The 19,093-nt window shown below is 37.3% G+C and overlaps 1 protein-coding gene across 5 annotated transcripts in view; it reads left to right on the plus strand.

The window, feature by feature from the left end:
* Positions 1-19,093, plus strand: part of LOC131682459 (SUN domain-containing ossification factor) — a 74,457-nt gene that overhangs the window by 21,779 nt on the left and 33,585 nt on the right. Inside the window, exon 1 of one of the 5 annotated variants that reach the window (XM_058963936.1) lies at positions 12,083-12,265. The exons of 1 other annotated variant lie outside the window; for it this stretch is intronic. The gene's annotated coding sequence lies outside the window, so the exon portion shown is untranslated. Of the gene's footprint in view, positions 1-12,082; positions 12,266-12,333; positions 12,351-19,093 lie in introns of those variants that run through there. 3 more of the 5 variants (XM_058963938.1, XM_058963937.1, XM_058963935.1) reach the window with 3 other exon arrangements.

A 19,093-nucleotide genomic window follows, 5' to 3' on the forward strand; every position in this document is an offset into this window, starting at 1 on the left:
ATTTTGTATCATAAAATTTGACCAAATTGGCGTTTACGTCACTTTTACATACAATAGTAGCACAGAAAATCCGTGAAAACCCCGTAGTCAAGATAGGTTACGTTTTCAAAGATAACGTCTGGACTCACATTATTTTTAGCAACAACAAAATAGTGTCCTTCGCCACATCTCGCACGACATGCGAGCTGAGTGCATTCTGAACAGACTAAAATATCCATTTCACTCCAAGCTAGACCGAAGCTCTTCGGCACGGAACCATTTCTTTCACACTGAAAAGTGCCATCCGAGCATGTTTTATCTTCATCGTCTCTTCTCCGATGAACGCCGCGGTTGTTTGATTTTTCTGCACCGCTACCGGGAGATATCGTTCTGCGTTGTTTCCGTGTGTCGAAAACATCACGCGAAGATCGACAGCAAAGGTTTCTCACAGCAACATTTTGAGCTGCATGTGAGAGATGACTCGGCAAACAACAGCGCAATCACGCAATTGGTATTGAATGCAGGCAGCTTCATCAGCCGAATGTCCAATAAGCTATAACAACTATCCACACTGGGTAGATACGAGCAAGTGCGCAATAGGCCATGAACAACGCTTTACGCTCTGTTAGGCGGATAACGACCGTTTTCCTTTTAGTTTTGTTTGGTTGAGAAATAAGGTTTCATGTTTTGATCTGCTATTATTATCTGGTGCAAGGAAGTTACTCTCATGTTAACGTCTTATTCTATGCTTCTTTTTGACGGTAGAATATTTTTATGCAACTTTTTTATGCGGTTTTTCAAAGTTATGCGGTTTTTTCTGCGAATTTCAAAGTTATGCGATTCTTTTTATGCAGCTTCCTTTTAATTTCTAGGGCATCACCTGAAGCGACTTTTATCGAAAGATAGATCCTCGTGAATGCACATGCTTAAACAAAATACATAAAATGTTCATATTTTTATTTTAGATTATAAAGTACTAGTCTTTGGGTTAAGGATATGAGAAGCATTCTTGATGCAGTGAAAATAAAAACAGAAAATGACTGAATACCTTTTTACCTTTCTCATAATAAAACTTACGCAATCGGTCGGAATTTTTACCGAGGCCCGCAGAGCCGAATCTCTTATACCATTCGACTCAGTTCGTCGAGATCGGAAAAAAGTCTCTGAGCGTGTATTTTTTTTACTTGGTGATAAAGCTTTTACGCCGACCCGGCACACGTTCAGTAGTTAAACAATACTACCGATTTCGTCCATCGTGTGCCAGAGTGAGGGACTCTGAACAGAGAAGATAACTCTGAACCCTATTTCTCTAAACTCCACCAAGAAGTCCGACATTTGCCTGATCTACCAGATTCCATTTGAAATGACTACTTTGGGGGGAGGCGTGCTAATGCACTTCACCTGATTCCAGATCTAGCTGGTCGTGCTAGATTTCGCTTGTCTCGTAACCGCCATATCAACCCTGCACGGCATGACATTCTACATGCCTTCCTTTCTACGTTGACCAGTTGGATGTCGTGGTCGATCTAGCGATTCCGGTTGGAGGGTGGCTTCCGGTTCACTGGTGGCCCAACGACCAGGGTCTGTCGCGTTCGGCGCTACTCGGCGTAGTTCCTAACGGTGGAGCTAGCCTACCTCGGCGAGGAGTTCCCCGACGAAAGAATGTCTCCTGCAACCGTTGACGGACACGTTATTCTTCCTTAGATGCAGTCCGGCAGAATGCCGAGGTCAGTCCAGCGATTCGCTACGGACTACTCGGAATAGTCCCCGACGATGGATCTTTCCTACTCCGACGAAGAGTTCCCCGGCAGTGGAAGCTCTTCCGAAACCGATACTACCCGGGCAGATGCCAAGGTCGATCCTGCGATTCTGGGTGGAGGGTGACTTCCAGTTGACAGGTGCCCCGACGAGCATCTGCCGGAGATACTTCCCGATCTATTCGAACTAGTCCCCGGCGGTGGGCCTAGTCTACTCCGACGGAGAAACTTCCCGACGTTGAAATTTTTTTCGAAATCGTAATCTCGATGCTGGTCGGTTAGGTGCCGAGGTCAGTCTTGCGATTCCGGGGAGTCACGGTTCCGACAGCATAAGTCATTAAGTGACTTTACGCTTGTCTGGACATGCCGCAGACTCAGGTGATTCGCATTTAATGCCAAAAGATCCTGACTCCTGCGTTTCAGAAGAAAAAGAGTCAAGTAGCCGGGAAACTCTCAGCTTGCTCATATGACTCTACTCCACGCTTTTCTCTAAACTTTCTTGCTTCAAATCCTTGCCCTTCCTTGAGTACCATGGCTCTTAATATTCAAAAATATTTCATACCTTATGTGTTTTTTATGCGGATTTTCAAAATTATGCAGTTTTTTATGCGGACTTTCAAAGTTATGCGGTTTTTTATGCGGATTTTCAAAGTTATGCGGTTTTTTTATGCGGTACGTATCCACCGCATAAAAAACAACTTCAGGGTATAGTTTTCCCTGTACACAAGGCTAGGAAACTTTAAATTTAATTATATATAAGAATACAATTGATGTACAAACTTGTAATAGATATGAGCTAAAGAGATTCATTTCAACATAGGGATGGCAACAACGTTATTGAGCGTATCATAATTAATATTGAGAAAAGTATTTGACCTGTAAAGACAAAATACTTGTTTTTGAGCAATTCCAATGAGTAGTAAAGTTAATTTATAATATATTTATATATCTCTAATAAGGAATTATTGCGCAATCACTTCTTTAAAAAAATCTGAACCTTCGCAACATATTAATAATTTTTTCAGCCACCCTAATGAGTAATAAAGGTTTTTTATAGGAATTTTCATTATCAAAAACAATTCAGCGCACGAAAATTGCTATACAACAATTCTAAAGACAGGTTCGACAGAATACATCTTTTTGAATTACCCCAATTAACAGTAGATGTTTATTTTTATCGTACCAAAAATACATCAAACCATCTTGTTTAAACCGATACGATAAAGTGTAGATTTTAGTCCACCGATTGTTCTAAGTCGAGCCACAGTTCATCACTTCTGTTAAAACGTAGTAAAGAATTGTGATGTTTGCGGGAATCCGACATCCGACAGTTGTTCCGAGCTTGTAAGCTTGATACACTTTAAAACATCATATTTGGCCACCTTTCCCCTTTTTTTACACAACAATTATAGTGAAATTAATTATAATTTATAGGGAGTTGATACAGTGACACAATCTCATATTCGTACACCTCTAGTGTATATGTTTAATATTGTTTAATAAATGTTTGCGCTATTTAATACAGGTATTATGTTCTAAATGTGGTAGTAGAATCATCATCTGTCATTTTCTTATCATTTGTAATCTAAAGTGTGTAAGTTTCCGTACACTACACATAAAAAATCATTACTTGGTGTGAAAATGGCACAATTTCATATTCGTACACTTTTGAAAAGTCAATTAATTTGTCAATTTTAAGACCTGTTATTTCTTTATTTTTTTGTTTTACTTAGATAAAGAGATTTTATGACTACAGAAAAGTGTTCATTGGCACAGTTTCCTCTACACTAATTTAGGAAATTCCCTCAAATTAACGTAAAGGTTAAAAAAAGTAAACTAGCTGCCATTATGGGACGAAAACTAATTATTACTCATTAAAATGAAGGTAAATAACTTTATGGAATCTTTGAAATCGTTTAAATGTTGTGTCCAACTATTTAAAATGTCGTTAAAAACTTTGATGTGGCGAAACGTCGAGCAGATATTTCGAAAAACTTGAACTGTAAACAATTTACGATGCAGGATAAACGATTTTTAATTAGAAAAATTTGGGAAAATCAAGTAATTAATGTTATAAACATGGTAAATAAATTGAATCATAGCATTTAAATATAAGTCTGCTCTGGTACGGCTCGTAATGTGCGGAGAACGGACAATTACGAAGCCTGTGTTCTGAGCAAGAAGCTGTTAATCAATGAAAGGAACAAAGAATTGATTTTTTATTTACTAAACAACATTGAAACATTTTATCGGAATATTGGAAAGATTGTAAACTTTGTCTACGAGTCCAAATTCAACATCTTTGCCTCAAATGGCTGTTGTTTCGAGTGGAGAAAATCGAACTCAGACCTGGACGTAGAAGCCTTATAAAAGCAGCCAAGCGCAGAGACTGTGGACTTTTTTGTATAGGGTATTATATGTTCACTAGAAGTGCTAGAAATTTGGTCTTCATTGGTGCAATGATGGATCAGAATGTGTATTTTAATATGAATATCTTAAAATAAATTTTAAAGCAAAGTTTCCATAAAATGGTACTTTTACTTAGAAATGGTGGATATTGGAAATTTGATAATGAGAAGAACCTAAAGCATATGGCGTGCAAAAAACGTTTAGAGTAATTTTATAATTGTTTGAATGCTATGGATTCTCCATTGCGGACCCCGTTTATTAATTGATTAGAAAAATAAATGCGAGTACTTGGATAAAAAGTGCGAAACTATCCGGATTATAATGAGAATGATCTTTGAAACTACTATTTAGAAGAATGGGATAAAATTTAAGTTGAATACACACAAAAACTAGTGGTCAGCATTCCAATACGATTGAAAACTGTAACAAAAGCTAGCACATTGAATATTTATTATAGAAATTTCAATTGATTTTTGAAAAAATATGTGTACTGTACGAATATGAGATTGCGTGTATATTTGACTATCTTTAGAATTATGATTATTTTTGAAAAATGAGCATTTGTAGTACAAAGATAATTATTGTATCTTCCCTATGCTGTTTAGTAAACTGTTTCTACATATATAAAATGTCTCGCAAACTTATTTTTTACTTGTAAAATGCATATAAGCATTCCGCATAGCGGTGTACGAAAATGAGATTGTGTCACTGTATGTGGTAGGGTGGGTGCTCCTATAGTTGAGGTGTACCAATAGTTGCAGTAGTGGGTTATTCGACTAACTAAGGTCCCAACCATCAACAAATATTTTTTTATCGATTCATCGCACTAAAATTATGCGATAATAAAACTATCATCCTTGAAATTTGCTCGAAAAACTATTGAAAAAAAAAAAAAATTTCTTCGAATTTTGAGCTCCCTTGCACCTATAGTTGATCTAATGTACCTATAGTTGCAAGTCCTATAAGAAATCAATGGGATTTGCAACAATAGGAACAGAAATTAGCGATTGCACCACTGTTGGTACATGTGTTCCTATAGTGGTACAACTGGTTTTGAATACATAAATTGGTTATCAAACCATCTTTATATTTTTCCTATGAAGTAGGGATTGAAAGCTTTCGTTTAATGTATTAACATTGCCCATATGTCATTTCATCGATTTTTTAGCAAAAGTTTTTCTTAAGTATGCGACTATTGGTACATCCACCCTATTGAGAAAATATATAAAAAAATCTAATGTTCCTGAATTTTACCCATAATAAGTCTATTTTCATTTTGCCCCTGAGCCATCCACATTCAACAAGCTAAATTTGTTAAAAATTTATTGAAGAATGATATAGGTACATACATCACTATTTCAATACTCTTGGTGGCCCGGAAGAAGACCAATGTTATTTGTGGTTCGTGAGACAGCAGAAGTTATTGCTTGTATAATTTATTTTGAAATGACATATTTGGTTTTCGATTCTGGCTGCAGCGGTATGTGATATAGAAAATAATAGTTGGGTTTAGATCTTTTCAGTTGTTCATTGAGAAAAAGATCTTCAATTCGCTCAGTCAATCGTTGTTTTGTGTTAGACAGTATTCGAATCGATTTGGCTCCTTTTTCCTCGCAAACGTAATGACCGTGCATTTCTTGGGATTTAGGTTCATTTGGTTGATTTCGCACCATTCCGCAAAGGTTACCAATTGGCGTTGGAGGAAAGCTGGTTCATCAGCATTCCGGATTCTGTGGTATATGTTGAGGTCGTCAGCGAAAGCAACCGTGGTCCTTCTAAACAAAAGTTGACGTCGTTGAAATACAGAAGAAACTGCAATAGCGTGATTAATCTTGACAAAAGCAGCTGAATGTCAGTTTGAACACATTTGTTATGAACAACAGAAGATTTATAGATATTAAACGTTTCGGCATAAATCCATGCTGAATCTCGGAGATATACTGTTTGCGGTGGCCGAAGGTGGGTTCCAACACATTTCAAACAGCTTAGGAACTGCACTTAGCGTTGTAATACCGCGATAGTTGTTTTTATTACCTTTTTTGTGAACTGGAAACATGAAGGAGGATTTTCAGAGTTCGGGAAATACTCCGGTTGTTAGCGACAGTTGAAACAGATAACAAAAAGGTTCAATTAGACCGTCAGAGCATTTTTTAAGAATAATAGTTGGTATACCATCTGGGCCTACCGAGATTAAAGCCTTCATTTTGGCAATCGCCAGTCGATATTGATAGAGTTCAAAGATTGGTATGATTGAGGTACATTGAGTGCCGCGCGTAAAACCTGGGTCGGTGCCAGTTTCTCGTTGGAGAAAACACTGGCGAATTTTTCAGAAAATAGTTGGCAAATTTTCTGTGAACTAGAGCTCATACGCCTTCCATAGCTCATCGTTGTAGGCAACCCGGATGTCTTTCTTTGCTCGTTGTCATGCTTCCAGAATGTTTTAGGTTTGGACTTCAACTTACCTTGAACGTTTCGCAAGTAATCGGCATGGCAACGCTTTGATGTCTTTTTACAGACTCTAAATTTGGAGTACTTCTACAGAGCGGCTCTTAGTCGCTTCCAATCGTCTCAGCTCGGCAGTTTGCCACGCTGGAGGCTTGGGTTGAAGGCCGCTTCTGTTGGGCACATAGCGATCAATAGCATAGCTCATAACATTGAAGAAGGTCTGAACTGTAACGTCGACATCATCATTGTCAAGAATTTCGTTCCAATGGACCAATTCGACAGGAAGTATCTTCTAAAGCTATAGCTGACGGTATCGGAAACATTGCAGGCAAGCTTCACACGAATCGCTTCAAGCACTATATGCAGGGGACAGTGGTGTCTAAAAATCTTTACCAGAGGGAACGGCGCTGCGGTAATTTTTGGCGCATAGTCAAATATGCTTGAAAAGCAGAGGTCGAGGATTCTGTTGCTGTCGTTCACCATGTTATTCGTTTGGCGCAGCAGATTTAGATTGAAGCCATCAAGCAAACTGGTGATGTCAGTATGAAAAGATGACAGTTCGGGATCTGCGTCCGAAGCGGATCGCCATTTTAATCCGGAGAAATTGAAATCAACAACAATCAGGATCTCATCAACCGGGCTTGCTTGAGCGGAAATCTGTTCTAGTGACTTAGTGTGTGCATCTATCAATGTCAGATCGTGAGTGTGGTCCGGTGAAAAATAAACCACCCAGAGAAAAGACCCCCAAAATATCCCCAATCAGTTGCGCTTTCAATCGACAATTGATTTGAGACTATTGCGTAAGCTGCGATCAGTACGGAAAACATCGTAGTTGGCATCAAATGCTTGCACTGGCAGAGTGCTATCGCTAAGCCACGTCTCTGCGAGGGCGATTATATCGAAGCATTCATCCGAACTTGCTACCAAATAATCATCGATTCCTGTATTCATACCGCCGATATTCTGGTAATATATTTGTAGATTTTAATGCTGTGGTAGACAGGAAGTGTGGAACTTGTCAGTGCTTGCATTACCGAAATCAGATTCGTACTTGCCGTTGGTATCGATTTGGAAGACCCCTTCACCACTCCTGCACACCACAGGGCGGGGACGACTGAGGAAAGCTGACTGCAATGGCTCGACTATGGCAGGGGGATCAGGGGCTTCCATAGTGTTAGCCGCAGTGCGTCCCAGGGTGCTCTGAAGAGACGGGCTTGCGATTGATACAGCAGCCGTCTAGGTTAATGCTGCGATTGTAGCTTGCTTTTAATTTTATTATATTATTCATTTGTAAATGCACAGAATGGATCAATAAGAAAGGAGTCAAAGTCTCCGATGTGTGCAAACGATTTTTCGACGGTAGAGCTTTTCCTGTTATTTTTAAGGGGTTCACAACAATAAATAGGAAATGCAATATGGGCATTTTTTCGAAATTCGAATTTATGGCTATTTATTTTTTTCAACATGAGTTTGGATTTTATTTGATTTCTCACGATTGCGCAGTGGTCCAGAATGTAAATTTAGCAGGAATTTTGAAATTTTACTAAAACTAAACAACTTAGCCTCATTAAGTGTTTGGAGAAGTTTTCGCAGTTCGTGAGCCGCTTCTTTTTGTTAAAACAACAGATAGGGTGGTTCTAATTTTATCAAGATAAAAAATTGACTTTTTAATCATTCCAGCTAGAGCCAAACGACCTTCAGCGAAGTTGTAGAATGACAAATTTTGGAAAAGTTTGCTGAAGACATGTATGCTCTAGCTGTCATTCTTTTCATTTTACAACAAATTTAAAATAGAAGGTTAGGGTGTTTCTTAGAAAAACTTTTGCGGTATTTATTTAAAACCGAAGTAGTCTTCAGACAACTTTAAGATTGTTTTAAGGCGAATAATTTGTTTCATGGTACCACATATCTAACTATTTGAAAAGTTATCAGCGCAATATAACTCATTGGAGCAAACAAAAAAAGATAATTCATTTTCAACTATAAATTAGGTCGTGATTAGAGTTGTAATTAAGCAAAAAATGGCGAATAAGATATTTTTTTAAATTTCATATATGCGATTTAAAAATATCTATTTTTGATATATTAAGTGCTTACATGGGGGTGGGCGTAGCGTAGTTGGTAAATCGATTGCCTTGTACGCAGCGCACCAGGGTTCGAGTCCCGACATAGGGTTAGAAATTTTTCATAAAAGATTTTTCTAACCCGAAGAGGCGAATGACCTTAAGGTTAAAACCATTATAATCGAATTAAATTTTTTTGATGTGTTAGAAGAAAATGTTCGTCTTCAAAAGCTCTGAAAAACATTAGAAGGACAGGTTGGCATAAAATGAAAACTGAAAAAGTAATTTTAAAAATTTGGTCTTTCGTGAATTGACCCTTTATAATACATATGTTTAAATTACTTTCATGGTGGACAATACAAAAAAATAATTTCGTGTTCATGATAAAATATTGCACTTTACAATACTTTTCTATTGTTTAAAATAGTGGGTAGGGTGGTTCTAAGTTTTTTAAAATCAGAAAATTTACTTTTTAATGTCATACTATGTTGCGTTTCGGCTTCGCCTCATCAGAAACCGACACTAACACATTGTCGGAATAGATTAGCGCCGGCTTGACGCAAATCCCTTAAAACTAAAACACACTATGTGTTTCAATCAAACGACTGATCAAACGTGATGTCCCGTTCGAGCAGAAGTTCTGTTTATGCCGATGAGACACAAGTGAAGCCGAAACTTGTCTTGGCTTAGCAGGCCTATGCGAAAGCACTATGCTATATTTCACCCTAAGGAGGAAAATTTGGTAAAAACCAAAATTTCTCACTAGGGTGAAAATTTGTTGGTAAAAACCAGTCTTTGTACAGGAGGGCACAAATCCTTATTTCATACTATGTTGCGTTTCGGCTTCGCCTCATCAGAAACCGACACTAACACATTGTCGGAATAGATTAGCGCCGGCTTGACGCAAATCCCTTAAAACTAAAACACACTATGTGTTTCAATCAAACGACTGATCAAACGTGATGTCCCGTTCGAGCAGAAGTTCTGTTTATGCCGATGAGACACAAGTGCTTTCGCATAGGCCTGCTAAGCCAAGACAAGTTTCGGCTTCACTTGTGTCTCATCGGCATAAACAGAACTTCTGCTCGAACGGGACATCACGTTTGATCAGTCGTTTGATTGAAACACATAGTGTGTTTTAGTTTTAAGGGATTTGCGTCAAGCCGGCGCTAATCTATTCCGACAATGTGTTAGTGTCGGTTTCTGATGAGGCGAAGCCGAAACGCAACATAGTATGAAATAAGGATTTGTGCCCTCCTGTACAAAGACTGGTTTTTACCAACAAATTTTCACCCTAGTGAGAAATTTTGGTTTTTACCAAATTTTCCTCCTTAGGGTGAAATATAGCATAGTACTTTTTAATGGTTAGAGATAGATTTTTTTTGTCTCCAAAAAAAAAAGAAGAAAATAAAATGTTATAAAATTTTTTCAATTTAATTGTAATTGTGTAATTTTCAATTTACAAGTAAGTTACCAAAAAATAGGGTGTTTCTTAAAAAAAATGGTTTTCTTTGTATAACTTTTGCAATTTTGATTTTTCATTAGGATCACTTTAGAAATACTTTCAGATATTTTGAAGAAGAATGATTTGACTTAATATACCGAGCCTCTAGCTTCTCTCGATAGAAAGTTATATATACTTTTTTCTAAAAATAAACTATTTTTTGAGTAAATATGGCAAGATATAAAAAAATATCGTATTTGTCATTTTTTTGTGATCTATACTACAAAGCATGCTGTTTCATATGACAGCAACAGTATTTAATGTTAAGTGCCCTAATCTTCAAGTTGTCCAAAGGGTTTGCGATTTTGTAAAAGTGACCGTCTGGGACCAGATTCCGGATTCACCGGAACTGACCATAGCGGCCAAATGGCATCCTTATTGGTTTTGAATACCTTCAACCATCTTATGAAACTCAGTAGATGTTTTTCGATACTAAAGGTTTGCGATTTGATAAAAATCACACTCTGGGTTTCACCGGAGCCGATCTTCGCGGCCGAATATTCTCCATATTTGTGTTGAATGCAATCATCCATCTTAGTAGATTGGTTTTAATTTGAATCAGATTCCGGATTCTCCGAAGCTGACTATCGCGGTCAAATGGCCTCCAAACTTGTTTTGAATGCCTTCAATCATCATGTGAAGCTCAATAGATGTTTTCTGATATGTCGCATAATAAAGGTTTGCGATGTGATGAAAGTGACCCCCTGGACCATATTCCGGATTCATTGGTGTACCGGTCAAGTATCCTCGTAGTTTGGAAATGGTTGGAATGGTTCTCACGCACGGTCTACTGCCACCTATTCTGACTTTATCATTCTTGGACTCATTTTTTCAATGGATCCAATGAGCATCCTTTTGTGGCCCTTGAGAAAGATTGGCCAAACCCGAAGACTGCATATCAAGTAGACTGGAAACTCTGTCCAGAATCTGGAGACAGTAACAGCAACGCCAATTGCAGGTAAAGCTAGTACTTTCTAGAGTGATGCACACACATATACACTTTTACATTAAGCTTCCTACCTTCCTCCAAAAGAGGCGCTGTAACTTCTGTCGCTTCTCGTTTGCATGGGGGAAGAGAGGAAGTATCAGTCTTCTTAATATGTAGTCTTCGCCAACCTCAAATTAATTAATTATGATGTCCTTTAGTAAATCCTGAAAATTTTGAAACAGTTTACGGTTGGTTCCATATAAAACTTCTATGTTTAAAAAAAACCCACACGGTAAAACTGACTTATCCCAACGCAATTCGGAATAACTCGTGTTTTTGGACCATGGTGGTATAAACTAGAAGAATTTCATAACTCTAGTCATACCAATGACTTTTGGCTAGGTTTTCAGAGAAAATCGCCACTGTGGCAATGATATTGGCACTAATGTATACGCAATCTATCGATTCACCGGCCGAGCAATTAACGCTTCATATAATATGTCTAAACTAGGTAACTGACCATATCTGATGTAGGATCTAACATTCTAAAGCCAAACTCTAGCAAACGATTTGATGGCACAACAGATTGCGCCATGACATGTCACGCCCCTTTTGAAAAAAAATAATGTCATCATGAATGTCCACTAGTATTAATATGTTTTACTGACTAGTAATGTTAGTACGTTTTGTTCAGTTTCCATTTGGAAGAACATCATTCTTGTCGTCGCGACGCGACAGCAAGTTTTTCTCGATGCTGATGCTGGTCGACTGAATGTTTACCGATTGATCATCTCAACTAGCGTGTACTAGTCTATACTTAGCTATATGCTCATTTCATTCACCCATACCTTGGAGCCGGGTGCGTTGATAGTGCACAACGAAAACAACATTCATTCATTCCATGATGAACCGAGTGAGCTCTAAGACCGAGCATGGTTGGGTTGAATCGCCTTCTTCGTGGTTTGTGGTGTTCAGTTTCGCTCGAACCATACGACGGGAATGTAGTCGCTGGCATTTACTTTACTGACCATTTTAGGTCGTCGTTGTCGTCGTCGTCGTCCTTATCAACGTTGTTGTGCAAAAAAATTAAAACGGAAATGTTCTGCCGTTCGATAAAATGACATGTACTTGAATGTGTAGAAAAGCATGTGTAATATTATGGGCACTGATCAACGGTGTGGTGGGTGGCGGAAATACTGAAGGCACTAAGAAAAAACATAGTGATGTACCTATATGTGCATATGTACAAGATTGGTCATATTGCGGTAAACTGGTCTGGTCTGGTCTGGCGTGATGTCGGGTCGATAATGCGACGATGTATGTGTTGCTACATGTCACATTCTAAACAGATTCCAGTGTGTGGAATATAGTCTGTAATTTGAATTGCCTTGAGCCGTGTGAAGATTCTGAATCGACGGGTTTTCTCTCTACATTGCAATGCTCTGTGGTGCGGTAACAGAAATAACCCGCAGCTGAATGTCAAGGTGTTCGATGAAAGCACTCCAATGAAAGCTATACTTCAACGGTGCAGAGCTTCGGTTTATTATTCCTTTAATAAGTGATTTAAGTGCACCGAGCAGCAAAAGCATCTTGGAGAGTGCTTTCAATCAGATGAATGTGCGAAAGAAAACAGAACAAGGAAATTCGATCAGTCTTGTGAAAGATCAATATTCGGAACTGAGCCAAATCATAGGGTCAAGTGTATGTGTATTTTTGCTTATGATGTACGATGCGCTCAGTTGGAGCAGCAACCAGATTTTTCGGTAAAATAAGTGAAGGAGAAAAATTGTATAATCAGCGTACTTATCGCGAGTGGAGAATCTACTCAAATTTCGGAGCGCAATACGCTTATGGTGGTTGGAAAATAATAGTATATGCAATATTGAACTTTTCATATTGTTCTAATACTTTACATAAATTGATTGACGGTTATTTGTTTGAGTTGCTGAATTCGTGGATCATACGCTGTTAATAAAGATCGTGCCAAACACTGTATTTATATGAAGGTGGTTGAAGTTGAGATTCGAGCTGCACACTGTTTAAACATTCACTTCAAAGGGTATGGGATTTCCGAATATTTTGAACCTGACACGTTGCATTCTCTTTGAAGTACACACACAGAAATGCATATGTAACAATCCGAAACGAATCGGTAGTTCGCTTACTACATTTCAACACGTGGTGATTTCGATTACCCTTTGTTTAGTAGTTGTTTGACGAAACTTTCAATGTATGCAACACTAGAATACTGTCTGATTTTTCTGCGCTTGAAAAACCAATACTGGGTAATGTTCATAAGCAGATGTGGTATCCTAATAGTCATTGGGAGTTGGGTAGTTAAAAGATTCGAAAGCATTTTAACGTTATTCTGTTGTGTCGCACTGGTAGCACGACATACGTTAGTTCAATAAGCATAAATATTGGATGAAATTATTTGAAACGGTTGTACTCAATATCGACCGGTTCCAATATCAGTCGTAGCTGATACATCGTTGTACTATATGTGGAAGAAAAATATTATTTTCGGCAACCTCAAAAACTCCCAAAGGAAATGTTGAATATCAACTGCTTAATGAATGACACATAGTTGGTGCAGGTTCTGCCCAGAAGTTGACGCCCTTTTCAGATAGACCGTGCTAGTTTGCAGTTTTTTATCAGCCTTTGGGTATAGGCACGTTTGAATTCTTGGTGAAGCTCTTTGTTCACGCGTCTGCATAATTCTTCTTTTTCAATTACCCGCAATGTGCTCGCAAATTTATTCGATTTGTCGTCAGGTTTCTTTACATTTTTTCAGAATAAGAGGAGGAAATACAATTTTAACACTAGTCGCTTTATACATACTCAACTGATTGGTAAATCACCATGTTTACCTCATTTATCTGCTGTTCGCCTTTCAAGTATTGATTATCAAAGCTTTCTCGCGTCATCAAATCTGTTTGGCCTTCAAGAATGCAGCGTTATCTGGTCAGGTAACATTGGAAGCAGTATATGTCGTGCTGAAGGTTCGAATGGTTCTGCTCGATTCTTAAATAATCACAACTTCCAGGTGTACGAGTTATCGAACGATCATCTTTGGAACGATGTGGAAGAATTTCAGGTATTTACTCTCGACGCAGACTCGAATGATAACCTGACGGCACACTACCAGAACGTTCGAGGCCACGCACAAAAATGGATAAAGTTTTCCTGGCAATCTCTTCTTCATATTTCGACATAATTGGTTTCGCCGAGACTTGATTAGATGATAGGATTCATTCTCGTAAGCATTTTGACGATACATATGCTGTTTATAGAAACATTTTGTGAACAACCGGAAACAACACCTGCGAGGTTTAGGGTTTGAACAACTTCCTGATGGTTTTGTCAGCATCAGTGTAATTTATTTATTTAGATCCTAAGAGTGATATAGTTAGTGCAAATAACCATGTCTGTTCTTTCTTGCATTGGAAATAATAACTGCGCATTACTGTTTGGAGACTACAATCAAGCCGGTCTTATTTGGGAAACACGTGACAATGCCGCACCTGTAGTTAACATGCTTCGCTTTCAAATTGCCTCTCATTATTGGATGGATTCAGCTTCAAGTTTCTCACACAAATTACCAGCAGTTGTATCCTGGAATTTGTCTTATTCAACGAGACAGCACTAGCCGAACGTCAGATCCACGAACCTGTTGAATTTATTTCTGTGATTGGTTCAAATCATCCTCCCGTAGAAGTTATATCTGTTTGCCAAAACCTGTTATTTTTGAGGATATCTTGATAAGTCTTTTTTTTGTTGTTGATACTTTATAATTCATTATTTTTTTTTTTAAGTAAGGAAAAGCCCCTTTGATTGAAATTTCATTTTGTAATCTCTTCTCAAAAAGGCATAAAAAACCTACTTATCTTTTCAAAATACATAAATATAATAAATTCTTAAATTAATTTAGCTCACTCGGTTAAATAAAACCATAACAGAGCTAAGCTTCATTCTTCCTATGTATGTGAAATGTAATGCTTGATTGTATAATTCTTTCGATCAGTCGTCTTTAAAGATCTGAAAATATATAAATTTATGAAGTATCAAAGTTTAATATTGGATCTCATAAGAAATTCAAAAATTATTTTGAGGACAACAATGTCTTTATTAGCTAATACATCTCTAACAGAATGAAAGATAGGTTTTCCTACAGAAGAGAGGGCATAAATAAAATGTCTTGTTTCTGAAAATCGTGAACAATGTGAAATGGTATGATCAACATCCTCATATGACTCCAAAGATTCACATAAATTTGAATCAATTATATTAATGCGATATAAATGGTTTTTACATTCATAAAACCAAGGTTCACGATTAACATTTGGTAAAATAGAATGACACATTCGTCCCATTTCACTGAGATCCCAAGCTTGTTGCCAAAGCATATTAATTTTATGTTGAATCGAAGGAAAGTATTCATTACCTTGAATTCCTCGATCATAAAAAAATACCTCTTGATGATCCTAATTTGGCTAACCTATCTGCTTGTTCATTCCCATATATTTCACAATGCGATGGTATCCAAATAAATGTTATTGAAAATCCTTCTGCGTTAATTTTGTTAATTAGATTTCGAATTAACCATATAAAATGATGTGTTTTTATTGTTAAAATTTATAGAATCAAGAGCTAATAAAGAACTAAGACTATCATAACATATGTTATAAGATTCGGGAATTCATTTTTCAATAGCTGAACATGTAAAATATAGAGCCATTAATTCTGCAATGAAAATTGAACATGGAGAACGCAAACGAAAAAAAATAATTGATTTGTGAATTATAAATTCCAAATCCCGATTTTTCATCAATCCTGGAACCATCAGTAAAATATATATTTGCCTCATTAATATTTATAACTTTCTGATTGAAAAAACTTTGAGCAAATTGAGAATAATGAATAGAAGGAATATTGTTAAGTTGTGTTAGTAAAGATGTGTCAATTAATGGCTTTGTGCAATGAACATTGATATCAAATGAATAATAAAAATAGGAAGGTGATTCGACTATTTTTTCTGTAATACACGATATGTAAGGCATTAAAATTCTACTACAGGGATTGATTTGAAATAATGAATTAAGAATAGAAACTAGGGAATGATCAGTAGATAAACATTGAGTTAAAAACCTGCAATTAAGTTCATGAAATCTAAGTTTAGGAGGAAGAACAGAAGAAATAACTTCAAGGGATTTAATATGTGTAGATTGCATTAAACCTAAACATATTTTTATACAACGATTTTGAACTTTTTCTAATTTTAAAAGATGTGTGTTTGTAGCAGATCCAAAAGTGTAGCAACCATATTCTAAAACTGATAAAATAGTAGTTTGATAAAGCATAATCAAATCAGAAGGAGAAGCACCCCACCACGTGCTAGTGATGCTTCTCATAAAGTTTATTCTTTTGTTACAAGTTTTAAGAAGGTAACGTTTTTTCCATGTAAGTTTACTATCAAACCAAATACCTAGATATTTATATTCATCAACCTTAATGATTTCCTGATCGTAAATATATAGATGAAAATCTGAAACGGTACATTTTCGGGAGAAAATAATATATTGAGTTTTAGACACTGAAAAAGTGAATCCATTATCAAGAGACCATTTCTCTAATCTATCCAACGCGATTTGCATAAAATTTTGAATAACGACCCTATCTTTTCCTACAAATGAAAACACTTTATCATCTGCAAATTGATAAAAAATACAACCATTGGGAATAATTCTGGTTATATCACTTGTGTAAATATTATATAGAAAGGGACTTAAACAAGATCCTTGAGGTAAGCCAAAATAACTATATCGAGATAGTTTAATTGAATCATTTAAAAAAAGTGCATAATTTTGAAGGAGAAAAGATTATTAAGAAAATTAACAATAATAGAAGGAACTCCTAATTCAAACATTTTTAGCGATAGAATATTGATTATTACTGAATCGTAAGCTCCTGAAATGTCCAAAAACGTAGCTGCCATGTCTTCTTTTTTTTGAAACAAAGTTGAATTCTAAAAGGGCAGTACAATCGCTAGTACTTCTTCCTTTTCTAAAACCATACTGTGAGTCTGATAAAATTTGTTCTCGTTTTGCCCATATTTCAAGACGATTTAGGATAATTCTTTCTAGTAATTTACGTATACAAGAAAGTAGACTTATAGGACGTCTACTATTAACTAAAGATGGATTCCTACCCGGTTTGAAAATAATTACAACCTCAATTTCGCGCCAATCATTGGGTAAAATGTTTTGTGTTATAAAAGCATTCATCTCTTGAGTGAACCACCGCCCGTGTTCGCGCGATCATGAATCGGTTTCATCTGGAAACCCCTGTTCTCGGTCCTAGTAGCATAAGTCCAATGCCTTCAGGTGGACCAATCAAAAAGATGATGCTCATATCCACTAAACTTAAATCTACTCATCATCATCTACTTAAAAATCGTATTTATACAAACGAAGTCACCTACACGCGACAATCAAACATACAAATGCTTGAGCCGTTCGCGATCATCCACGCAGCCTACACCCGCGTTCTCGCAGACATGATCCCGGTGACAATATGAACGTCTCAGCACTGCAAACATTCAAACGCGGTCTGAAGCGTGAACCTACAGTCCCCCGCACTCGCGCCATCATGAATCGATCACGTCCGGAAGTCTCTATCATCGATTCCAAAAGTCTAGGTCCATGACTTCAATCGAAACAAATAAAAAGAAAGCTCTCATATCCATTGGACAACACGTTCCATGGCGACATGACCGGGAACTCTAGTGATACGGAGTAACTCACTCCCTGTCAGAATGTGATCCGTACACCGAAAAACAAATATCGGTCCGCGTTGCCATCCAAGAGCACACGCGAATATGTGAATGGCCACAGGGTTACAAAATCGAATTTATTCACGCGAAGTCACATACACGCGATCACACGTGAAAAACACGTCAACATACGAAGGCTTAAGCTCTTCGCGATCATCTACGCACACCTACGTTCGCGATCGCGAAAACTTGATAACACTCCGGTAATTATGTGAACGTTTTAGTACTTACGAAGTTACAAACGCGAATCCGCAAACGCGCGCGATCATGAATTGGTCACGTCCGGAAATCCTTAGCCTTCATTCTAGCAATTTAGGTCCATACATTCAGTTGGACCAGTCAAAAAAAATAAAGCTCATATACACTAGACCACACGTTATACGGCGACATGACTGGGAACTCTAATTATATGGAAGAACCCACTTTCGTCTGGAATCTGAACTGTGCACGAAAAATTAAGTATCAGATTCGCGGTCCACGCGCGATCATTCTAGAACACACGCGAATATGCGAAAGGCACACGGTTATAAAACAGAATCTATACACGCGAAGTTACATACACGTTAGAACACGCGACACGTCACGCGATCGAGCACGTTAACGTACAAATGTTCGAGCCCTTCGCGATGATACACGCGATCGCGAGTCCCTCCGCCCGCACATACCTGAACCGTACAATGAATATCACATTCAGAATCACGGCCCGCTACAATTGGCCTAAAGCAGTGTTTTAGTGGACGACATTGCTTGTCTCTTCTGCAAATTGTAGCATGTGATTCTGACGGGGTGCCCTTCCGAGAACCTAGCTCTGCAGCTCCAGTAGGACAACTCTCGAAAAAAATACATGTCTTTGCTTTATTGTAAAACAATTATTGATCTTCGTTTTGTGTGGATTTTCTTCAAAATTACCTAAAAAAATAATTTTTTCGCCATGATTCAGAGGTTCTATAATTAATATAATAACTTTTTGTAAAAAACTTTAAAATGGGATTTATTCTCTAAGGTCCACAGAAAAATAGAAATTTTTTTTTAAAAAATAATTAGGTTTTGAAAAAGTTGCGAAAACCGCTTATATACGACAATTTAGCTCAAAAATGATAATTTTTCATAAATCGCATTTGCGGAACCACTAGATAATTTTTTAGGAAATTGATTTGTTCTACAAAAGTGCTTAAA

This window comes from Topomyia yanbarensis, chromosome 2 (genome assembly GCF_030247195.1).
Source record: "Topomyia yanbarensis strain Yona2022 chromosome 2, ASM3024719v1, whole genome shotgun sequence".
In the NCBI taxonomy this organism is placed as follows: domain Eukaryota; kingdom Metazoa; phylum Arthropoda; class Insecta; order Diptera; family Culicidae; genus Topomyia; species Topomyia yanbarensis.